The sequence below is a fragment of the Myotis myotis genome, unplaced genomic scaffold, assembly GCF_014108235.1.
Source record: "Myotis myotis isolate mMyoMyo1 unplaced genomic scaffold, mMyoMyo1.p scaffold_m19_p_16, whole genome shotgun sequence".
In the NCBI taxonomy this organism is placed as follows: domain Eukaryota; kingdom Metazoa; phylum Chordata; class Mammalia; order Chiroptera; family Vespertilionidae; genus Myotis; species Myotis myotis.
The window spans coordinates 48,056,863-48,082,253 of NW_023416320.1; the positions used below are offsets into that span (position 1 = coordinate 48,056,863).

The 25,391-nt window shown below is 52.4% G+C and overlaps 1 protein-coding gene across 3 annotated transcripts in view; it reads right to left on the reverse strand.

The window, feature by feature from the left end:
* The window catches only part of PAG1 (phosphoprotein membrane anchor with glycosphingolipid microdomains 1), a 107,140-nt gene that overhangs the window by 43,260 nt on the left and 38,489 nt on the right, over window positions 1–25,391 (reverse strand). For 2 of the 3 annotated variants that reach the window (XM_036338779.1, XM_036338777.1), the window contains exon 2: window positions 5,815–5,899. The exons of the other annotated variant lie outside the window; for it this stretch is intronic. The gene's annotated coding sequence lies outside the window, so the exon portion shown is untranslated. The remainder of the gene's footprint in view (window positions 1–5,814; window positions 5,900–25,391) is intronic. 3 annotated transcript variants of the gene reach the window in all.

A 25,391-nucleotide genomic window follows, 5' to 3' on the forward strand; every position in this document is an offset into this window, starting at 1 on the left:
GCTGCACTGTAAATAGGGAAATTCAAACGCGAAAACGTTCTCCAAGTTGCCAAACACAGTTCCCGGGCATCTCCTTGCTGGTGAAAGTGAAAGCTAATTCACGAGCAGCGCTGTGCACACACCAAGTACCTTTGCGGAAGGACGTCCATTCATATGTTTCTTTGCCCTGAGTTCACACCCACAGAAACCCTTCCCTGGACCTCCCCTGACGTTTCACTGAAGATGCTGGATGGAGCTGAAGGTCCCAACGCAGTGCACCAGTGCCCGTACCCCCACCACTGGCCCCGGGTGGGCTCCCTCCGTCTCTTTGTCCGACTGCCCTCCCCCGGGTCATTTCTCCCCGCCACGAGGAAGCCGACATCTGCACCTGGCTTTGGGGAGTCACAGGAACACTCTGAGAAACCTGCCACAAGCAAATCCATTTGAGTCTCCCAACATGCCTGGCCACAGTGGACCCGCTGTCCTCCTGTGGGGCCTGCGGGGAGCTGCACCACGAACACCCGAGCACCCTGCGTGCTGGCTACGGGCACCGAAGGCAGCTGTGTCCACCCCCAGCAGGGAGGGAGCTCGGCACACATGCATCTCATGGATGCACAGCCTCAGACCTTCACAGGATCAGGACGGGAGGTCCAGGGTCCGCCACTGAAAAGGGTGTTGGAAAGGGCCAGCGACTTCCCCGGCCCCCGAGAGCTGCGGGTGCCCCACACAGGCATGCAATGCAGCACAGCTCACCCTGCGGCCGGGGCTGCAGTACATAGGCCCGTGGGCACCACACAGCCGGAACCTGCACCCACTCCGAGTGCACCATGTGTGTCCTGTGTGGGGACGGCAGGTGTTCTAGACCATAGAGGGACGTGAGAGTCAGGCAGGTCTGGTGCGGTGCAGGAGGTGCCCGTGGTGGGGCGCATGGAGCCCCGGCCCGACTCTGGCACAGAAGATCTGTGCCTGTGCGTCCACCCGCGCCGCCTGGGGCCCTCGCCCCAGAGCCCCCTCTGAGCGGCTGAGTTCTCGCCCAGGGCCCAGGCAGTGTTTACCCTGAAGTCAGTGCCGCCTCAGGGTCCGTCAATTGGAATGGCGGTGGTGGCCACTAGTTCCCCATCACTACACGTTGCTTTCATAACAGACACAGACGGCACGTGAGACTGCTCCCCCCTCCCAGATGCCAGGCCTGATGGCTACAAGGATACGTGCCCAGATGTGAGAGGCGCACGCCGGCTCAGCTGCCTGGGCGCTCCCCGCCACGCTTCTGGGCGCACTGTGGCCACGCGCTGTGGGAGCCAGGATGTCACCAGCACGTGCTAAGGACTGGGCAGTGCACAATGGTCACTGTGGTTCCAGCAGAAAGGAACAAGGCAGGACAGGGGCTGGCAGCCACTGCAAACTCACCAGGCCTCCGGAGCCCTGGTGGGAGCGGCCAACACGCCCAGCTCCCCACCCCCCTCGCCAGCCCTTAACTTGGTTGTTAAAAATAATCAAATAAAAACTGCTTTAAAGCCAGACCAGATAAATGAACAAAATAGATCGGAACACAGCAGCGGTTCTCAACCTTCCTAATGCCGCGGCCCTTTAATACAGTTCCTCATGTTGTGGTGACCCCCAACCATAAAATTATTTTCGTTGCTACTCCATAACTTTAATGTTGCTACTGTTATGAATCGTAATGTAAATATCTGATATGCAGGATGTATTTTCAGGGGTCGCGACCCACTGGCTGAGAACCACTGAAAGGGAAAGGTTCGGGAACACGGTGGTTAATTTTCCTTTGTGTGTGTGTTTATTTGAAAATATCATCATGTAAATATACTTTAAACATTTTCAGAAGGTTGTGCAAGTACATCCTTAGGAAGTTGTCCAACACGTGGTGCAAGACTGAGCGGCAGACACAGCGCAGCGGGTCTGGCACGACTGGCACCGTGACGCAGCAATGACCCCTCCGGGCAGGAGCCACGGCTGACAGGTGTGCAGGGGCCTGTGGCCACTGTACCTGAAAGCATCACACATGAATAATTCTTGTAAAAACATGCAGGCAGGCCTTCTGAATGCAGCGGAGACTGGGGCGATGACACACCCCTGAGCTTAGGGAGCGAGGCCTGGAGCGAGGCTGGGCTGGCGCACCTGCTCCACAGTCCTGCCTCCCTCGCCCACTCGCTGTGAGCGTGGAGCCTGCACCCTGGCAGCAGCCTTCTCTGCTCCACTAAGCAACACTCATGCGTGCACGTGCACATACATGCACAGGAGTCCCCAGGCACCTGGAGCCACCAGGCACCACAGAGCCCTGTCTGCAGTTCCTGCACTGGGAGGCGGGGGTGAAGGCCAGCCTTGGTTTCCACTCCTGCTGGGGCGTTTCCAGGCCAAGCAGGCTCTGAGCCTTCCTGCCCCACTGGCTGCCTTTCATGTGCTAACCACCTGGGCGTGGCACCTCCCACAGTGCGGGCCTCACCTAAAGGCAGAGCCTGGCTGGGAGTTTATATAGTATTTCTTTTTTTTCTTTATTGATTAAGGTATTACATATGTGTCCTTAACCCTCCATTGCCCCCTGACCCCTCCCACCCATGCCCTCACCCCACCCCCCTGTTGTCTGTGTCCATTGGTTAGGCTTATATGCATGCGTACAAGTCCTTTGGTTGATCTCTCCCCCTTACCCCCACCCTCCCCTGCCTTCCCTCTGAGGTTTGACAGTCTGACCTATGCTTCTCTGTCTCTGGACCTGTTTTTCTTCATCAGCTTATGTTGTTCTTTATAATCCACAAATGAGTGAGAGCATGTGATATTTATCTTTCTCCAACTGGCTTATTTCACTTAGCATAATTCTCTACATCAAAATAAAAAGCTTCTGCACAGCAAAAGAAACCATCAGCACAACAAGAAGAAAGCCCACTGCATGGGAGAACATATTTGCCAATGTTATTTCTGATAAGGGTTTAATCTCCAACATTTATAGGGAACTCATACTGAAGTATGGTACCTATTTGCTTTGTTTAACAATGGACAGGTTACTTTGATTTTCTAAATTGTATAAGTCATCCCATTCGATTGAATGCCTTATCGGTTGAATGACTATCCCATTGATTGTTATCATACTGGTCTTAGAGAGTACATTCTATTGTACCTGGAAATAGGACAGCACAATTACCCTAAATTGTTTTAGTGGCCACAGGTGGTGCGTTCCAGCTGACTCAGTGGTCCCGAGACCAGGACAGCACAATTACTCTAAATTGTTCTGACAACTCAGTGGTCGGGAGACCAGAGGGCTCTAGATAATGTGTTTCTATCAACTCAGTGACCCCGAGACCCGAAACTGTAATTAACATGCTTATTCTGCTTCTGTAATCTGCTTTTTTGGGAGCCAGGTGCCACATTCCAAACCCTGGGATGTAATCAATACCTTTGTGATTTTTGCCTATATAAGTCTGGTTTTGCCACCATCTTATTGCTATGAGATTTGGGAATGGCCCCTCATAGTCCCGGATTGCAATAAACGTGACTCTTTAATTTGACTTCTTGAGGCGTCCTTCTGTGATTTGCGGGGTACATTACAACAATACAACTTAACAAAAGGAAGATAAACAACCCAATCAAAAAATGGGCAACGAATCTAAATAGATACTTTTTGAAAGAGGACATACAGAAGGCCAAGAGACATATGAAAACATGCTCAAAGTCACTAATCATCCAAGAGATGCAAATCAAAACGACAATGAGGTACCACCTCACACCTGTCATAATGGCTATCATCAACAAATCAACAAATGACAAGTGCTGGAGAGGATGGGGAGAAAAAGGAACCCTCCTGCACTGCTGGTGGGAATGCAGACTGGTGCAGCCACTGTGGAGAACAGTATGGAGTTTCCTCAAAAAACCAAAAGTGGAACTTCCACTTGACCCAGTGATCCCACTTCTAGGAATATATCCCAAGAAACTAGAAACACCAATCAGAAAGGATATTTGCATTCCTATGTTCATAGCAGCACAATTTATAATAGCTATGATTTGGAAACAGCCTAAGTGCCCAACAGCAGATGACTGGATTAGAAGGAATTTTTAGCATTTGAATAGCATGGATGGACCTGGAGAGCATTAGGACCGGTGCACGAAATTCATGCAAGTGTGTGTGTGTGGGTGTCCCTCAGCCCGGCCTGCACCCTCTCCAATCTGGGACACGTTGGGGGTAGTCTGACTGCTGGTTTAGGCCTGATTCCACAGGCAGTCGGACATCCCTCTCACAATCCGGGACTGCTGGCTCCTAACCGCTCCCCTGCCAGCCTGATTGATGCCTAACTCCTCCCCTGCTGGCCCTATTGCCCCCAACTTCCCTTCCCTACTGCCCTGATCGCCCCCAACTGCCCTCCCCTGCCAGTCATCTTGTGGCAGCCATCTTGTGATGACGTCGCACGTGACGCCACCTAGGTTTTTATTATATAGGATTTCTACACGCCATGGTCGAATTCTCATCACTGAAGGATTAAAGCAGGCACCCTGCTACCTTGCAGACTTTTCGCAGGTTACACAGTGTAATGCAATGTGAAGAAAACATCTCTTCAAGGAAATGATTTCCCCAAATTGGGACCCATGTCTACAGAATGAGAAGCTGGTAAAGGGTCTTTTTTAAACCCTCTCAGCCGGCACACAGCTGCGGCTTCTGTGCCTTCTCCCTGCTCTGCTCTGGTCCATGCTGTGTGCACAGAGCTGCCAGCCCTGTCAGCAAACAATGTCCTCTCTGTTAGAACAGAGAAGGAGCCAGCCGCATGGCAAAACCCCCTCCGACATCCCCCCTCTCCCCCCAGGAAAGGACAGCCAGGCTGGGAAGGACCCCCATCTGAACTCCCTTCCAGCAAGCGAGGGACCCAGTCATGGCAACGATATGTCAACTGCCAATCAGGGAAAGTTGACAAGTTTCCTTTCTTTTAAACTGGAGCATATATTCCTGCGTGTGTGTGTGTGTGTGTGTGTGTGTGTGCTCGCACAAGCGCGTGTGTCCGGATAGCTTTATCAGGAGGAAGGAGGCGTTTCATCAGATATAATTGAGGGCTGAGCAAAAGCAGCTTTTAGCTCCAGACGGAGCAGCCCCAGGGGACGTCACAGAAATGACACAGCAATTTGTGCGAGAATATTGGCAGCTAATTCAGGATTGCTGGAGCTGACTCTGAATCCAGCTGCTCTGTCCAGCCTGTATTCCCGCTGAGCTCACGATTCATAAAGGAAGCGCCTGCAGTTACTGCTCCAGACGTACCGTGTGACGCTCTCAGGCTTCTCTTTGTGCATCTGCCTGTCTGTCGTCTGACACACACCCCCACACACCTCCCCTCCCCCTAAAACAGGCATTAAAATATGATTTTCCAAACCATACACTGCACGGAGCAATTGTTGGTGACGAACGAAAGGTTTTCCTTAAAGAAGAGCATGGATGGCTCACGTCTGTCAGATTCGCACGTCTTACTGGTGTAAAACACCAGGGTGTGCGTTTCCCCCCTTGCGATGCGATTACGGTCTGCATTCTATCTTAACCTCTGGAGGGAATCGCCGACTCTTGGCTCATAAAAGACGAAGTGCTATTTTTGTAGTCAAACCACACTGGCGTTTGTTTGCATGGATGTCTAAGAAAAGTCCCCGCTCCTTTTCCCACACAGGGTACGCCCAGCCAGCGAGCGCCCAGATTCTGACGGGTTCTCCTGGTAACAGGGCCGCCCGCCCGGCCAGCCGCTCCCTCCTCTCTCCCCGCACCCGGGCTCCTCGCAGACTAAACAACGGGCCTTTGTGCGTCCCCCTGCGACCAGCCAACTCTAACGGCGTGCCTGGTACAAGGGTGGTGTTTACCTTGGAGAAAACTGTCCTTGCAACCCTTCCCAGCGCTGGCAGTGCCGTGGCTCTGAAATGCTGCGAGCTCCCTCCTCCTTGCTGCCTGCAACCGAAGAGGGAGAGAGAGTGAGGGGAAGGCAGGTGGCTAGGGAAGGGGACGACTCTTGTCCTGTTCACTGTAAATCCATGCCAATGCGGGGCTTTCTATTCCTTCCTGCGAAGCGAGGAAAAGCTACCAAGAGGGGTGAGCAAGTCAAAAGTCTTTTCCAAAACAACAGCCACGAAGTCTCCTCAAATACACATCCGCCACTCGCTCCCTCCACATCTCCTAGCTCCAGGGCAGAAGCCTCTGTGCTCCTGTGATAACATCGCATTCAAGTCACTTATCTGAGCCGGGAGAGGAGGCTTTGGGGGAAGGCGAGCTATGCTTTTGGCAAAATGTCTTATTAAAAGGCGCGTGTCGGTGCAGCATGAGCAGTGGCACCCGAGGGACACGCAGACCTCTTAGTCCTGAGTCGTTCCTCCACGCTCCCGCCGAGGACACGGGGAAGAGGCGACAGGTGGAGGCACCCAGGGATGCCTCCTTCACGGCCCTCCCGGCTCATCGGGCCCTCGATCCACCTGCCATGGCGGCCCTGCTCCGTTCCCGGCGCCCAGCCTGTCCCTCCGAGCCCCTCTCCTCTCCAGCTCCCGGCCTGTCCTCCAGCAAACGCCTGGCATGGCACCTGTGTTTTAGGTAAGACGCCATGATAGGTGCCGAGGGAGGGAGGCGGGGAGGGGGCGGAATGAATGAATGAATGTGTTTATATTCTAGGAGCCTCTGGCTACTGAATCAGGCTTAGAACTTCTCAATCATTTTAGCAGACCGAGGTGCAACTCCCGAGTCACAATACCAAACACTGAGCCTTCTGGGCGCACCCCTACGGCGCTCCTGTCCCGGGACCGCTGGTGGCCATGGACCGCGGCCTGGCCTCCCCGTGCCGCCGAGCACCGCGTGGTCCCGCGGCTCTGCTGCTTCCCTGACGGCTACCACATAAGGGGTGACTGCCTTCTGTGGGCCGATGCCGTCAGCTACCTCATTCTTTTCGTTCTTGTTTTAATGCGTCTAAAAGACCAGAACAAGACACAGCTCCAGTCCTCCCACCATCAGCCATGCTCACTAAGAGGGCAGGGTCCTCACCAGCTCTCGGTGTGAAGAGCCTGCCAGACACAGTCCTTCCCAAGTCGTCCTTCATCTTTCCTTAGATTTCAAATCAGCCTCCCAAACCCCTAACACAGACACTGACAGGTCACCCTCCCCGAACCCCTAACACAGACACTGACAGGTCACCCTCCCCGAACCCCTAACACAGACACTGACAGGTCACCCTCCCCGAACCCCTAACACAGACACTAACAGGTCACCCTCCCCGAACCCCTGACACACAGACCCTGACAGGTGGAGTCCATCTGCAAACCTCCCTACTCCCTCATATCAGCACAGTCAGTCCCAGAGAACTCTGCTGAATTCATTAGACATATGAGCAAGATTTGGTTACCAGCCCGGCCAGTTTCCCAGTGGCAGGGGTGGGCAAACTTTTTGACTCGAGGGCCACAATGGGTTCTTAAACTGGACCGGAGGGCCGGAACAAAAGCATGGATGGAGTGTTTGTGTGAACTAATATAAATTCAAAGTAAACATCATTACATAAAAGGGTACGGTCTTTTTTTTTTTTTTTAGTTTTATTCATTTCAAACAGGCCGGATCCGGCCCGCGGGCCGTAGTTTGCCCACGGCTGGGCTAGAGTGTCAGGCCCTCGGGCTGAAGGGTCTTGAGTTTGTTTCTCCAGACAAGGGCACATACCTCATTTGCAGACTCAATCCCTAGCTCTGGTCTGGCACGTGCAGGAGGCAACCAATTGATGTGTCTTTCTCACATCGATGTTTCTCTCTCTCTCTGTCTCTCTCTCTGTCTCTCTTCCCCCCCTTCCCTCCTGCCCTCCACTCTCTCTAAAGAAATCAATGGAAAAAAACATCCTAGGGTGAGGATAAAAAAATATTCGGTTACCCAAAACAAACTGCTACAGTAGAAAAAAAAAGTTTTTTTTTAAAATGCCAAATCTTATGAATATGCATCAGTAACAATATGTTCACCTATGCTTTTGCTATTACTAGATAGGGATAGAGTCTGATTTAATAATTAAACACATGAATCGACAGTTAATTTAATAACATAAAAGTGGTAGATAATTTTGTATTTTCAAAATTGCATTTCATAAATTAAAAATATTCACAGGAAACAAGGTAAGGAAGACAGTGTGGGGCCGGCCTAGGCAATCCAGCAATCCTGAATTAGTGACATACAGCTCGGTGGGACGGAAAACAGCTTCCGGAAATAAGCCCATACACCCGTGGCCAACGGACTTTTGACAAAGGTGCCACGACTATTCAATGGGGAAAAATAGCCTTTTCAACAGAAGGTTCTGGGAGAAGGTTCTTCAGCCATTCGCAAAAGAATGAATTTGGACTCTTAAAAAAGGTACATAAAAAGTTAATAAGTTTGAGAACATTTACTCACAAAGGTATATGTGCTCCTATGTCCTTGCACCATTATTCACAGTAGCCAAGATATGAAAACAACTGAAGTGTCCTTCGGTGGGTGATTAAAGAAGATGTGGTACATATATGCTATGGAATACTGCTCGGCCACAGAAAAGATGAAATACTGCCATTTGTGACAACATGGATGGACTTTGAGAATATCATGCTAAGAGAAATAAATCAGACAGCAAAAGCTAAGAACCATGTGATTTCACTCACATGTGGGATATAAAACTGAGACTCATGGACAGAGACAACAGTATGGTGGCTACCAGAGGGAGGGGGTGGGGAGGTAGTAAAAGGTAAAGGGGGCCAAATATATGGTAATGGAAGATGCTCTGACTTTGGGTGGTGGGCACAGGTGACGTATTACAGAAACGAACACTTAAAACCTATATAATTTAAGTAACCAATGTCACCCCAATACATTTAATTTTAAAAAGTTAATATAAAGACCATATAAAATAGAGACCATATAAAAATGTTACTCAAAATGGATCCAATCAGTTTAAGAGCTAAAACTAAAAAACTCTTAGAAGAAAACATGAGTAAATGTCATGAGCTCAGATTTGGAGTTTCGGATATGACACCGAAAGCACAAGCAACAAGAGGGAAATAGATACGCTGGACTTCATCAGAACTGAAAAGATGTGTGCTCCAGGACGCGGTGAGGAAAGTGCACAGACAGGCTAGATAGCGGGGGAAATGCGGGGAAATCATGCCCGATAAAGGACGTTTATCTATAATATATAAAGGACTCTTGTAATACAATAAGACAACCCAACCAAAAACAGGCAAAGGATCTGCGCAGACACTCCCCAGATACACCACGGCCAATGAGGACAGGACCAGATGTGCAGCATCATCAGTCCTCCAGGAAACGCAGACCGAAATCACGAGAGACCACTCAGTGCGCACTCGACGGCGGGCGTCACAAAGTCCAACACGGCGACAAGAGTCGGTGAGGACGTGGGGGGACCCGAACTCTCAGGCCCTGCTGATGGGAACCTGGAAACAGCCTGGTTGTTCCTCCAACAGTTCAACGTAGGAGTTACCTGTGGACCCGGGATTTCCACCCCTGTGTGGACGGACACCAAGAGAATTAAAAACATGTCCACACAAAAACGTAGACATGGATTCATAGCAGCATTATTCGTAACAGCCCCAAAGTGTAAATAATGCGAGTGTCCATCAACTGGTGAATGGATAAACAAAATGTGGTATATCCACAGGAAAGAATACCATATGGCCATAAAATGGTATGAAGCATTCATACATGTCATAACAGCCCTAGCCGGTTTGGCTCAGTAGATAGAGTGTCAGCCTGGGGACCGAAGGATCCTGGGTTCGATTATGGTCCAAGGCACATACCTTGATTGCAGACTCCTCCCTGGCCTGGGTCCTGGTCGGGGCTTGTGCAGGAGGCAACCAATCGGTGTCTCTCTCACATCGATGTTTCTTTCTGTCTTTTCCTCTCTCTTCCACTCTCCCCAAAAGCCAATGGAAAAATATCCTCAGGTGAGGATTTAAAAAAACACGAAAAAACCAACAACATACATGTCATAGCATGAACAACCCTTGAAAACATGCTGAGTGAAAGAATCCCATCACAACCTGACACACATTACAGGATCACATGTACGTGACCTATGCCAGGCTGTGCGGGGCTGGCACCCCCCGCCGTGACCACGCCCACAGGCCTCTGCAGGCCAGCAGCTCTCTCCTTGGGGAGCAGCGCGGACACTGTCTCCCGTCCAGAGACACTTCTATGTCGAAAGCCTGAGATCACAGCAGCGTCTCCCACCAGCTGCGTCACCTGCTGCCACCCTGGGGTCTCACAGCGACTAAGGCAAATCCAATTCCTCCCAGACAGGGTGGAGCCCAGCCACCTGCACTTCTGCCATGTGATTGGTGGTGGCGCTCACACCCTCTGAGGCTTGGGCCGTTGTGCGAAATGCTGAGATGCCCGAACATCCGGCCCAGGGAGGCCCAGCGCCGGCGGGACGGGACCAGGGCCAGTGGCGGAGCCTTCTTCCAGGAAGAGAGCAGTATGGACCGGTCCCTCTGGACACACTTACCAGCCCGTTATTAATCCAGCTCATTGTGCACTTTTCCTCTTTGTCCACATGACAAATGTTAGCAATTTAATACCCTTGTGGTAAAAAAAAGTCGAACATACCTACACACAAATGCACACGATTTCTTGTTAATTCTACGCTGGGTTTAATAAATTATCAACACAACAGAGATCAACCTCAAAGCAGACATTTCCTTCCATTAAAATTTCAGTACGCAGCCCTTCTGAGAATCACACAGGAAAGTGATACTAAGAATGCTCATGGCACTGCCGCTGAAGGGCTGTGGGACAGCGGGGAGGGCTGTGATGTGCCAGGTGCCAGGGGCTTCCTCCCCTCGTCCTGCCTTCTCTGCGGCTGTGCCCCCGCCCAGCTGCCGTCCTCCGGCCCAGCCTTCCGGCATTTCCTGTGAACAGTTCTTCTGCGCCGCCCCCTGCTTCATTTCTCTCAGCCCCGACAGCTGCAACCCTGATGCGTACAAAGCAACAGTCCATTAAGGAAGGAGTGTTTTCCGGGGTTTTGCTTTTTCCTTATTGAGAACAGAAAAATGGAAGAGACAAGAAAGGACAGTCTGTGGGGTGCAAGGCGAGGCCACCACGGAGGTAAAATGAAGGAAGAGGAATTAAGCATCACAGCCAGGCACTGGCAACTAGCTGCCCGGGAGTCTCTTTCAATGTGCAGGAGGGGGAGACCCCTTCCGAGGAGGAGCCTGGAGCAGCCTCCTGGCTGCAGAACTAGTCCTTTGTGTCTGCCCTCAACAGGTATTGCCATAGTAACTGGAGGTGAGAAAATTTATACAAAAGCACCATGGGGGGGTGGGGGCGGAATAAGACAGGTGCAAAACGAACATCAGACCTAAGAGGACAGCAACCCAAGACCTGCGGGCCATTGTCAGGTGTTGACGTGTGAACAGGACGCTGCAGGGACAGGCGGCAGGAGCGAGGTCCCGAGGAACCAGGGACGCCCCGTGGGGCTCAGTGCACCTGACATCTCACTTCTATCCCCGCTTCCCCCCCCCGCTCCCCCCCCCCCCCCCCCCCGTGAACAGTTTGGCTTTTGGGTGACTTTCGGGAGAGCTGCCGTCGTGTACTCTTCTGTCTGAAACGTCTAGAAAGTGCAGGTCGAGCGGTGAATGCCTTCCTCACTGTGCTTCTCCCTCCAGCGGGTGGTGAATTTGGTGACAATTTCTCTGCTTTTTCCCTTTAGATGAGACATGAGGCTTCACCTGCTGTGGATCAGTGAGCAGCTGATTGACGGCTCTCCCTTCCTGTGAACAAACATCCGCACCTGCGGCCCTGGCCCAGGATAGCTCCGGAGCCCGGCCGGGACCAGACCCACTTCCTGGCCTCCGTGCACTGCTCCCGGCTTAGCGCAGTAGCTCACAGAGTTAGCATCCCCACCTGCTGTACTAGCATCATGAGTTACGGCATGATGGTCACTGTTATAGTGACCACTGCTGCAATGAAAGTCTGCGTTTCCACACTAAGCTATTCGCTGGTGCCCCCTCACCGAAGGGCACTCTCCCTCCCCTCATTTACCCGGCTCGCCGCTGATGTTCAAGGGACCCTCCACTCAGCAAACAGCACAGGTGAGTTTATTAGTGACACAAGTGTCTGCAAGGGTCAGTCTGAGACATCGGTGTCCCGGGGATGTGCTGCTCGGGCCAGCAGACCTGAGTGTTTGTGCAGATGACCCGACGCCCCCGCCCCCGCCCTAAGATCCGGAATCACCGGTTCCCTTCAAAGGGTCGGCCTGAGGCTCAAACGAGCTAATGAGTAAGACTGTGTTTTGTCCACAAACAGTAAAACGCTAGCTGTTTGGAAACACTTGTCTTGCTGCTTGTCTTTCGAGCTTTCTGCTGTGTTCATGTTCCCAGACGCACATGTCTGATGACAAGCAGGCCACGGATGGTCACATGATGTCACTGGCTCTGTCCTCGCCATCATTTGAAGGCGCTTATCTGATTTGGACGCCACTGTTTCCTGTTAGTTCCTTTTCTTGACACTGTTGTCTTCAGGTTGTCAGGTTGGCATCCCAGGAGTGAGAGTGTGTGTGTGTGTGTGTGTGTGCACATGTGCAGAGAGGCTAAGGGAGGGAAGAGCGAGAAGGTGGCTGGGAAGGGAAAGCAGAGGAAGAGGGCCTGGCAGGTGGAAGGAGGTCTCCCTCCATTGCAGATGTCCTGCCCTGAGAGCTTCTTCTTCGAGCGCTGGATGTAGGTCCGGTGAGGACTTACGTGGCCTCCGACACTCCCGCTGGAGCCACGCTCCCCTCACAGGGCGCCCTTTCTCCAATGCTCAGGCCGCAGGGGCTGCCGATTGTAGCCGAAGAGGCGTGAGTCCTCTGATTCTCAAACCAACCTCACAGGCCTCTGGTCCAGGAAAGACACACCGCCTGTCTTGTTGGGTGGCTCCCTCTCTAAATGCTGCTCTTGCTTGTGAGAGCTCCGTATTCCTGTGCCCCCGCCCCCTGTCCCTCTGTCACTCAGCCCTTCCCCCCGCCCCCTCATCACAGTCACCTGGTGGCCACACCCCAGGTGACACCTCCTGAAACCTGTTACAGCAAACGCCCAGTCCTGCTATAACGCACGCTTACTGAACAGGTCCCAGAATACAGGCAGGTGTGTTACATAAAAAAAGGCCCCTTCGCCTTACTGCCCAACCCCTTCCCCCGACAGGTGAACAGGGTGAGAGGTGAGTAAACACTTTAAAAAAGGTCTGGAAAGATACAAAGATCGAGAGGCAATAGTTTTCTGTCTTTGTTACATATACATAGGTCCTGCGCTAGGCATTCTTCAACGCTTTCTTTGTATTCATTCCTGTATCTTAGCAAACTCTCCATGTTAGCACATATGTGGAGGGCTGTCTTATTTCCTTTAACCACAGCGCGTACAGTGGTATGAATATACTAAACGCCTGGGCATTTCCAGGCCAGTGACGACTTAGATGGCGTGTGGTTTTCCTCGATTAGAAACAAGGTTACAATGGCTACACTTGCATGCCCATCTCTGCTGCCCAAGCCAAGACCACCCGCAGCTCCCAGAACTGGAACAGACCCTTCCCTTCCGACAGGCCCGGAGGGAGCGGGCCCTGCCCACACCTTGACCCGGAGTTCTAGCTCCAGGACTGGGAGACCATCAACGTGGTGGTTCTCAGCCACCGTCCGTGGTCCTTTGTCACAGCAGCCACAGGAAACTGCTACAGGGTGGGGTACCCCTCTCAGCCCTGCACCAGGCGCCTCTCACACAGCGGCCCCGCCCTCAGACCCTCACTACCTGTCCTAGGAGCACCCTGCTGCCATCTGCTCGAGTCCTAAGGCTCTCGAGGCTTCCTACTGGTTACTCTACCTAAATCTCCCCCTCCCCGCCCCCGTCCCCCACGCTTTATCACTGCACGTAGCCCACGCCAGTCCAGTCACCGCCTTTAGGAGCGCTTTCTGGCATTCTCCTTGCCCACTCGCGTCCCCACGGAACTGGCTGCCTTCCTGCGTCCCTTCTGCGCGCAGGGAGAGTACCTAGTCTTTATGCGCATCCCTGCCCTCTGCTCCGCGGTGAGCTGAGCAGGTTGAGGGGAGAGCCGTTCCTTGCATCCTAGCGGAGTCCCTGCACGCAGAACGTCCGACTGTCCGAAGCGCAGGGCTATGAGCCGTAAGCGAGGCCCGTAGCTTTATTCAGCGCCTCCTGTGCAGCGAGGGGAAGCGCAGGGGCCGGCTGGCTGCACGGGGCCGAGGCTCGCACCTGACAGTGGCTGAGCAGAACCGTCCACACGGAACTGGGGCTATTTGCAGTTTGTTGTTATTTTTATGCAATTCGCTTAGAAGCTTTCCCTTTCCAACCAGATACTGTAAAGTCTAGCAGTCTGGGGGCATAGAAGGGGGGCTACCCGGGGGAGGGGTGACGGCTAAGGTGGGAGGGGGTTCCTATAATCATGTTTAAAATGGATGTGATGATGGCTGCAAAACTCGGTGGGCACCGGGAGCCACTGAGCTGCGTGCTTCCAGAGAATGAATTATCGAGAAAGCTGTTTCAGAAAAACAGCACAGTTCACTTAACCCACCCAGTCCGCCAGAACCACGGTGAAAACAAGTCCACTTTTCAGGAGCCAAGCCTCCACGCAGGAGAGGAAATGAACTGTGCACGAGTGAGAAGCCAGCAAGCGAAGGCCCACCCAGCCCCCTGCGTGGCGGCGGCCCTCAGCAGACAGCGGCCGGTGTGGCGTCGGCCCCGACTCTGCCGGCCAAGGCCCAGGCACAGCGCAGGAGCAGACCTTTCCCTGTTGTCATGAAGAACTGATTCTCCCTTCTTCCTTTGGGTGTCCTGTTTGAGATACACTTAGTTAAAAAAAAAAACAAAAAAAAACAACGGGAGTGCTAGGAGGGAACTGAGAATAAATGACAGCCAAGAAGGGAACCCTGCCGAAACTGGTTTGGCTCAGTGGATAGAGCGTTGGCCTGCGGACTGAAAGGTCCCAGGTTCGATTCCGGTCAAGGGCATGTACCTTGGTTGTGGGCACATCCCCAGTGGGAGATATGCAGGAGGCAGATGATGGATGTTTCTCTCTCATCGATGTTTCTAACTCTCTATTCCCTCTCCCTTCCTCTCTGTAAAAAACAATAAAATATATTTAAAAAAAAAAAAAAGGGCACCCTTGCAATCTCTGAAGTTTCAGGTGCTGGAGGGTGACAGTAAGCAACGGTCTAGGGTGCAGGACACACGCTACTTTACTCCCTGCACTGAGTGAGGGTCCCTTTTACTGACATGTTTAGAAACAAACATGATGTAATGGCGGGAATAACAGCCCACGCGGCAAACCCTTCCCAACGGGTCGCGCTGCTCCAAGCCCTTGTCAGGACCTCGCTCCGGACACACGGTGCTGTGCTCACTGCGACAGCAGCCGCTGCCCATCACCTGGCCGGCCGCGGGCCATGAACCCATGGGGTGGGCGGAGGGCGGCGTCCTCGGGCCCTCCCCGGCGGGCACAGGCGTAAACTTCAGTTTTGAAAACGATCTCAGGGCTCAGTCTTTCTAGAGCAGTGGTTCTCAACCTTGGCTGCACATTAGAATCACCTGGGAATCTTTTTAAAATCCTGATTTTTGGGCCTCATCCTCCGGAAATTCTGTTTCTTTGTTATGGGGTGGGGCCACAACATTAGTAACAAAGAAACAGGAGTTCCGGAGGATGAGGCCCAGAAATCAGGATTTTAAAAAGATTCCCAGGTGATTCTAATGTGCAGCCAAGGTTGAGAACCACTGGTAGAGAGGGAGGTTCACTGTAACCACACACAGACTTTTCTCACGGGAGGGAGGACTGACTTCTCTCTGCAGCCCGTTCTTCCGTAGGCCACACACTCCAAAATTTAGACTCTTTGCCATTGAAATCTGATGACTAGCCAGAGTTCAACACAGAGCTGGAAAGACTATAATTAAATGTAATTAGCCAAGATAAATTATAGAAGGAACCATGCAAACATATGAAAAAAATACTCCCAGAATTCAGTATGCACGGATGCAATAAAGAAAAACCCACCTCTTTTATACACCTTCACAGAGAAATACTCGAGGTGCCGCTCCTGAATGTGTGTGGGCCGGGCCAGGCCAGGCTGCCTGAGGTCTGCACAGGGACCCCAGCCTCCGTGGCCCGGCCGCCAGCCCTCCGCCCAGGCTCACTTTACACCTGGGAGCATCCCTCCCGGCTCCCCTGGCCCCCGTTCCTCCCGGCTCCCCTGGCCCCCATCCCTCCCGGCTCCCCTGGCCCCCGTCCCTCCCGGGTCCCCTGGCCCCCGTCCCTCCCGGCTCCCCTGGCCTCCGTCCCTCCCGGCTCCCCTGGCCCCCGTCCCTCCCGGGTCCCCTGGCCCCCGTCCCTCCCGGCTCCCCTGGCCTCCGTCCCTCCCGGCTCCCCTGGCCTCCGTTCCTCCCGGGTCCCCTGGCCTCCGTTCCTCCCGGCTCCCCTGGCCTCCGTCCCTCCCGGCTCCCCTGGCTCCCCTGGCCTCCGTTAGTCCCCTTCTTTGTGAGGCTCGCTCTTTGCCTTCTGCCCAGTTCCGACATCAAACACCACCTAGCCTGCCCTACACTGGGGTGAACCCTCTTTCCCCTGACAGGGTTCAACCAGATCACACTCTGGCTCCGTCCACCTCTTCATTTATTCCACTCAAGGGGGGACTCCCTGCTGGGCGCGGTGGGGTGCGTGAGCTCGCCTCCAGGATGCAGTTCCTCCGCTCCCTCTGGGCCACGAGTTCTTCCCTGGCCCTCCGCCACTTGAGCCGACCCTCTGGGCCGCACAGAGGCCTGTCCCCGCAGTGCGACCACTTCACTCTGGAGATCCGTATCAGAGCAACCAGCCAACCTTCCCCCAACCTGGCCCCACTAGGAACCAGGGGATATTTGAGCCTCAGCTGCCAATTCTCTTATTGTCTCTCTCACTGTTTTCAGAGCCAGGGAAGGTCCTGGGGGTGTCATTACGGTGGTTTCAGCCAAGCCTCCAGCATCACTCATACATGCAGGTGTCCTGATGCTGACCAGGTGGCCTGAGGAACGGAAGGGACCTGTGCCTCCTCTCTCTGCCCAGTGCTGGGCCACAGCCTTTGTCCCCAGGTCTTCACTGCAGGGCCCAGCCTATAGTAAAAGCAACTCAACAGTTTCAATCAGGAAAACATCATCCAATTACATGAAACGAAAACCAAAACAAAGCTTAGGACTATGGCACTTGTGATTCCAGACACTGGCTGTGACTTTAACAATGCATTTTTGCTATAAAAATACATCCTCACCCAAGGATATGTTTTTATTGAATTTTTAGAGAGAGAGGAAGGGAGGGAGGGAGGGACGGAGGGAGGGAGAGAGAGAGACACCCATGTGAGCGAGAAACACCGACTGCCTGCACTCCTCTGCACCCTGACTGGGGACTGAACCTGCACCTTTTGGTGTACGGGACGATGCTCCAACCCTGAGCCTCCGTTCAGGGCTGTCAGGACGTTTTGGGGTCACCCAGCAGCAGGATTGGCACAAGGCTAACACGGCGGGGGACCTGCAGCGGGAAGTAGCTGCATGCCGAGCAAAAAGAATGAGTAAAGGATACGGCGAGGCCGACTGGTTTCCTCATCTGAACCCACAAGACCTCACTTCAGCCAAACCCGTCCTCACAGTTACAGCGCGGAAGCGCGAGTTACGTGGTGTATCCAAGTCTCACTCCCAGCGCGGCGGCGGCAATCCATCCTGAGCCAGGTTCTTACCCACATCTTAAACCTAAATCATATGCCACCTTAGCCGCTGCTCACATTCACATGAAACAGCTCAGCATGAGCATAAGAAGCTACTCACGGGAAATGTTGCTGAAAAATAAGGATCCAGTCATCTGAGTATACGTTTGCGTGCTTTCCCATGAGAAAACAAAAGTAAATTAAACGCAGAAAGATTACAGTGACATCAGAATAAGCACCATGCTGCAAAAGCTTTAGAGGCCAATTAATATGATAAGCTACTGACTACTAACTTCTCTCCAATTTGATTTTTGGCTGTCTTATTTTTTAACTTAAATATGCATTTATTGAGTGTTAACTGAACAATAATAGTAACAAACATACACACAGACAAGCAGCAGGTAACCACACAGCAGCAATGCTGGTGACAACTGTTTCTCTAAAGCTCTTGCCAGTTTCCCACGAGGTCACATGCTCTCTCAGCTCCCATTAACGCGCCCGAGCAAACACTGTCAGACCCACCCCAGACAGGGGAAACTGAGGCTCAGAGAGGTTCGGTGACGTTCCTGGGGACCGCAGGGCTGGTCCAGACAGATGGCTGACTCCTGGCAGTGACTCATCCCTTTGGGGTTCAGGACACAGAGAGCACCTGGGAGGTAGGGTGTCAGGCTGCCCTCCTGTCCTCCTATTTGACGGAGAACCAGTCACCAGCATGCGGATGGCAGGATCGATGGACTGTCTTTATTTTACAAGATGGAGAAAAACAAAAACAAGCCTACGGATATCTTTCCTATAAAAGCAAAACTAGGGAAGACTGCCTTAAATTAACACAGCTCAATCATTTACTTTAGAAATTTAGAAAATGTTTCACTGTTACTCTTCAATGCGCAAATCAGAATGACAGTGTTTCAATTAAAATTGAGGCTCCAAGTTAAAAACAGCCTTGGGCATTTTTCAATGAAGCTTTTAATCTTCTATCAGATAAATGAGAATTTAATCACATAAATGAGTCTACCTCACTCATGCACCCAGAAGTCAGAATTCATCTCACGGAACAAGCTGAGATCTCAACATCCATAGCAGCCGTGACAAGAAGGCTGCTGGAGAAGAACCTTCTGGAAGTTCGTGCACCTGTGGTCACAGGGCTCTGAGGTCCCAGCATCACTCTGCAGTCCTCAGGGCACAGTGTGAACCTGAGTCTGCCCCGTGGGAAGCGCATTGCCACACGTGTCATGAAACCCAGGAGAGAGGAGCCCGTGGTCCTGAGGTGAGAGGGAGGGCTCTCCCCTCAGCCTGGCCCTCACTCTGACGCCTGCGCAGTCAGTCCATGGCGTGAAGGCAGCTTTCCTTGCAGGCAGGTAAACAGGACAGACTGGCAGACGTGAGTTAGAGGATCCATGAGAAAAGCAGGTGCTGGTGTCCACACCTGCCAGGGGGCGCCTGGCCCCAGCCTCCCACATGGGAATGTGACACAACTTGTGCTTATTACAGACTACCACCACCCACCTCCATCTCCGAGGACCCTGAGACGCCGGAGGTGAGCGAGGAGAGTGACAAAGAGCAGTCATCCCCCTCTCCTTCGCCACCCCTTCTTTCCAGCCTAGGGCTCCCCACTCACCTCACCCTCACCTGGGCCTTCCCATTCATCTCGCCCTCACCTGGGCCTTCCCATTCATCTCACCCTCACCTGGGCCTTCCCATTCCCCTCACCCTCACCTGGGCCTTCCCATTCCCCTCACCCTCACCTGGGCCTTCCCATTCCCCTCACCCTCACCTGGGCCTTCCCTTTCACCTCAAGACTTTTTTGGAGGATATTGGTGGATGCCAGAGTTACTCTGACCCAGTGAAGCATCATCCACAGCTTGATGACATTCTTCTCCAAAGTGGGTGCGGAGGGGTTGGCCCCCTAGGAGACGTGATAGAGGAAATGGAAAGGGAGTGGACAGAGAAGTCCTAATCTAACAAATCGCTGTCAGGTACCCCTTAAAACTACTTGGACTTTTTGAAACCATCAGGACCACAAATGCCATGCAAATGAGTAGACGGATTCATCTACTTATGCATGTCTCTGTGCCGGGTTAATTGAAAGCCTAAATCTTCTCTTCAACCCTTGACCTTCTTTGTTTTATTGTAGCTACACAAAATTTTGGCAACCCAGAAAAAACAGACAGACAAACAAACAAAAACCACAGAAGAGGTCTAATTTACAAAATAAGTTTAGCCCAAAAGTCCATCGTCAAGGCTGTTGTCAGGCCATGGACGCACTTTTTCATCAGAAGGAGAAAATGAAGGTGATTACATTCTTACGACAGACAGGTCATAACAGTTCCTACCAAGCTGACCAACCCTGTGGAAAACAGAGAAACCGTGAATATTAAAACCCCGTTTACTGCATTGTGAAAGTTCCTTTGATCTTCCATGTCTTAGAAACATTTCCAAAGTTGCCATCGGCGAAGCAATACTGCTTGTACCATTTGCAGTTATTATGTCAAATATGCATTTCCATTTTCAAAACAGACTGCAAAACATGTCATTTAAAAAATGACAAAGCAGTATAAATTTGTATATCCTTAGTCACTTTCTCATTATTGAGGCAAATTGTTTCCAAATTTTCACTTGCAAAAAAACGTGCTGTCGTGAATACTAGCATGACGACTGCTGCCCACTTTTCTCAATGTCACCCAGTCACCATCGCATCTGACAGGAAACATGGCATCTGAAGAAGAGGCCCTCACTGACGAAGACCGAGACCCCTCTTCCCACACCTGGCGGGCGCAGCACCTGTGAGTGCCAAGGACAACCTCAGAACACCCCACAGAGCCAGGGACCACATGCCAAGCATATGCCTCAAACACGTGGTCATTATTACTAGTACATCAAGGACCACTGCCACCACAATTTCATAAGCATCTACCACCGGCCAGGTGCTGCGCAAGGATTATTTCTATTCCGTACAACTTCTACAAATTAGGGGTTATTGTTCCCATGATAAACATGAAGGGGGCTGGCACGCATGTTCTTCACACGGTCTCCACCAGGGCCACGCTTCTGCTCGAGTCTCCCCCTCCTCGTTCTGCCCCAAACTGCCGAGTCGTTGGAAAATGGTCGTTGGCTGAGGCTATCGACCTGCAGGAATCTACTCATTGAAACATGAACGTAATTTGTATGTGAGTCTGTGCAGTGGGACTACACACGCCGCCCCCCAGCTCAGATGGGAGGTCTGCTGCCCTGCCCCCCTCCCCCCGCAGCAGCCAGAACAGTGAAATAAACGCTGAGAGCAGCAGCTGCCCTGCTGCAAGAGGCCAGCCAAGCAGCAGGACACTGAGCCGATGATTTAGCTGAACATCCATAACCACTGACCTCCCCCTTCTAAGTATTTCAGCTTTCTGAAGTCTGCTGGTGGGCGGCACTTTTCTCTAAGTCAGAAAGTAAAAGTCCTCCTTCCTTTGACATTAATTGAGCTACATCACTTCCTTACATGTCTGATCGAAATATAGCTTGGAAAGCCTACAGACAATCTAACTCTCAGGGAGAAGGTGGAGAAGCTATTAGTGTATTACATAATCATTAACCGAGGGAAACATTCATCTTTCATGATCGCTGTTGAGCGAGCATTGGGAACTATTATTCTTTGGATTATTTTGTATGAACAAACCCAAATCCTTATGTTACACAAAGGCTAATGTCTTTGCTCAGAAGATTAGAATTAATTTATGGCTTCTGCTTTTGACTTAAGTACTGTAAATATCGCTGTTGTTCTTGAAAACAAAGGCTGCTCCCGCATAACTTTTCAGATAGAGAAACTGAAATTAAAGTGCGAGGCAAATATTTACTGGATAAAGCAAACACCGGGGACAAAAGCACTCTGCAACACAGTGCCTTCTCATCCCCACTAATCCTTCTGTATTTCAAAGTTTATTTATTTTTACTGTGCTCTTGTGGGATTGTCATCAGTTATTATAACATAATTTGAAATTCATAAGAGAGAATTCATAGCTAATGATATCATGAGCTCTAAAATAATATTCAAGTAATACTGATGGGATGGAAATGCATTTATCTGAATATGTTCTTTGGATGAACCAGAAAAAACGGAAATCTAATGTTACAGTTTTAACTCCCCAGCCCCTGCCAGTGAGGCTTGCAGAAAGACAGAGATTTAATTTTAAAACCTCAATGATGAATATTCTATTGGTGGCAACTCAACCAATCAAACAGTTACGCTGTCTTCAGTGTATCCAAAAGCGGAAGCACAAATCTGACCGTCTTCTGACTCCTTTGCATTCCTACAGTCCTGCTTGGAGGCAGGATCTAAAGGTAAGAAATGGACCCATCTCTCCGTGGCTCCCCATGGAGACACCGCAAGGCATTCCTCATTGAATGTACTCTGGCAGCTTCTGCGGGGCTGTAAAAGCAGCGTCTGGCCTGAGTGCAGGGGCAGGGAATAGGAGTGGTGAGCACCGGCCGTTTAAAAACCTAACTGCTGTCTGCAACGGGTCCATGTCCTCCCGGTGGTCAGTGGAACACCCTGGGGCTGGGACAGTCAGGCAGGAGTCATATGGAGGAGAGGGGCACCTTGGGCACAGGGGTGCATTAACTGGGAGGGAAACTCCGACGCGGAGTCCAGTAGGCTGGGGAACAGACCCAGGAAGCACTTCGTTTGGTAAATACGGATTTTCAGGTGGATGTGGGCATGGAGGTAAGACTTCTGGCGGGTGGCTAAATTCAGGAACCAAGGTCTCAGGAGAAAGGTCGAAAGAAACGAGTAAGACCAGGGCACGCAAGCACTTTCTGTACCGAGCGAGAGGGTAACTATTTTGGGTTCCGAGGGCCATATGATCCATCACAGCTAGTCCCTCCGCCATGGTAGCAAACAGCAGCCACGTGCAACAGCCAGAGAACGAGCGTGCCTGGGTCCCGGTCACACGTCATTGTAGAAGCAGGCGTCTGAGCGGTCTGCTCGCAGGCCGCCATCCGCCCCCGCAGACGGACCACTGAGGCCGAGGGCACAGGCTCTCTGGGAAGGACACGTGGAGGCAAATGAGTACGATCAGAAGTTGGAAAACGTGGATTCTGGATTGCTGTTCCGTCCAGTTACGCGCGCATACTATATACAAGGCCTGCAGTCACACCGATGCTCAAACCCTGGCTCTGGGCTCACCGTGAGCGGAACAGGGCAAGCAGGTCAACCTGTGAGCTCAGTCCCCTTGACTGCAGCATGACAGTCACAGCTCCCACGAGGCCTGGTGCTCAAGAGCAGTCATCTGTCCACCCAGCCTCATACCAGGTGCTCCTCTCGCTCCTTCCTAACCCTGCTCTCAGTCATACCCACACCCCCGAAGGCCAGGCTGAGGCCTGGGGAGAGCAAGGCCTTTGTCCTGCACGCAGTGCACAGGAAGAGCCTGCTCCTGGTGGCCAGTATCATCGTCACCCCAAGGGAGGTCACCAAGGTGACTGGGCCCACGTGGAAAGGGGCCTGGAGGACAGAGTGATGCTCACGGGGCCCACGTGGAAAGGGGCCTGGAGGACAGAGTGATGCTCGCAGGGCCCATGTGGAAAGGGGCCTGGAGGACAGAGTGATGCTCGCGGGGCCCACGTGGAAAGGGGCCTGGAGGACAGAGTGATGCTCACAGGGTCCATGTGGAAAGGGGCCTGGAGGACAGAGTGATGCTCACGGGGCCCACGTGGAAAGGGGCCTGGAGGACAGAGTGATGCTCACGGGGCCCACGTGGAAAGGGGCCTGGAGGACAGAGTGATGCTCACGGGGCCCACGTGGAAAGGGGCTTGGAGGACAGAGTGATGCTCGCGGGGCCCACGTGGAAAGGGGCCTGGAGGACAGAGTGATGCTCGCGGGGCCCACGTGGAAAGGGGCCTGGAGGACAGAGTGATGCTCACGGGCCCACGTGGAAAGGGGCCTGGAGGACAGAGTGATGCTCACGGGGCCCTGTGGAAAGGGGCCTGGAGGACAGAGTGATGCTCACGGGGCCCACGTGGAAGGGCCTGGAGGACAGAGTGATGCTCGCGGGGCCCACGTGGAAAGGGGCCTGGGAGACAGAGTGTGCTCGCGGGCCCACGTGGAAAGGGGCCTGGAGGACAGAGTGATGCTCGCTGGGCCCACGTTGGAAAGGGGCCTGGAGGACAGAGTGATGCTCGCGGGGCCCACTTGGAAAGGGGCCTGGAGGACAGCGTGATGCTCGCGGGGCCCACGTGGAAAGGGGCCTGGAGGACAGAGTGATGCTCGCAGGGCCCACGTGGAAAGGGGCCTGGAGGACAGAGTGATGCTCGCAGGGCCCATGTGGAAAGGGGCCTGGAGGACAGAGTGATGCTCGCAGGGCCCATGTGGAAAGGGGCCTGGAGGACAGAGTGATGCTCGCAGGGCCCATGTGGAAAGGGGCCTGGAGGACAGAGTGGACCACCCCTGGGACTGCCTTTGTCTCTGGGAAGCACAGCAAAGGCACGTTTTCCGGCTCAGGAGGTTCCTCCGCCTCGGGACATGGATTGCTGGGTCCCACGGCAGCTTTGCCCATTGTGCCCGCACCACAGACGTACGCTGCTGACTCCTGTCAGACGTGATCTTAGTTTATGAATAAATAAAACCCCGCTCCTGGGAATCATTGATTAGAGAGGAAAAATCGATACTCATCCAGCATGCGATGGGCTCGCGCTGTAAGGCTGTGTGTCCCCGGAGCGCACGGTAATCCGAGGTGTAAGCCTCCTTTTTGCTTCCCACTAAAAGCTAAGTGAGGCCTGGTCCTCACTTATCAGGCCCCCTTCTCCTCAGTGAGCTAATACTTCACAGGGAAGAAAAAGGAAAAGAGAAAAATGGGATGGATGGACCGATGGCAGCAAAACCTTGATACTCTGTGAATGTAGATCGTGAGCAATGAGATCTCACTGCATAATTTATTCTCCATTGTGTGTGAAACTTCATAACAAATGGCTTACAAGTATGTATGCTTCTGGAAAACTCGGTAAGGCTAATGTCAACCGAGATGCCGACAATGGCCCTGCAACGGTGTCTTTGGGAAGCTTTTAGTCTTGCTTGCGAGTTTTGTGTTTTCCAACTTTCTGCAGGGGATATGTCTATTGCTTTTGTAATCCAGAAAATACATAAAATAAATAAATGAAGGAAGGATAGCAAAAAAAAAAAAAGATAAAGACAAAGATTCATCAGACTGATCACAATGATTCTGTTGCCTATTGGCCTACAGAATGATGGCCAGGATCGACATCATCATGCTCGTTAATATTTAACTCTTTCTTGCTACTCTTGGCCATTCTTTCAGGGCACAAGCAGGTTGCTATTAAAATTTACTGGTTAACAAATGCCAACAGCGTTTGCTGAAATCAACGCACGCTGGCTCACGTCGCCGGAGCTCTGAGTCTCCTTTCCACCCGAGCCTGTCCCCGTGCACATAGGTGTGTGAAGCTCCGACAGGCGGGGCACCCCCGATGACGGGGCCACTCTGGAAAGCCATGGCACTTCCTGCTTTCTTGCTCAGAATTGGTTGGAGTTAAAAACCACTCCCAGCTCTGGCCAGAGTGGCTCAGTGGTTAGAGTGTCAGCCCCAGCACCAGAGGGTCTTGGGTCCGATTCCTGGTCAAGGGAATGTGGGTTGCAGGTTTGATCCTCAGCCCCGGACGGGGTGCATTTGGTAGGCAACCAATCGATGTCTCTCTCTCACATCAATGTTTCTCTCTCCCCCCCCCCCACTTCCTTCCACTCTCTCTAGAAATCATAGAAAAATT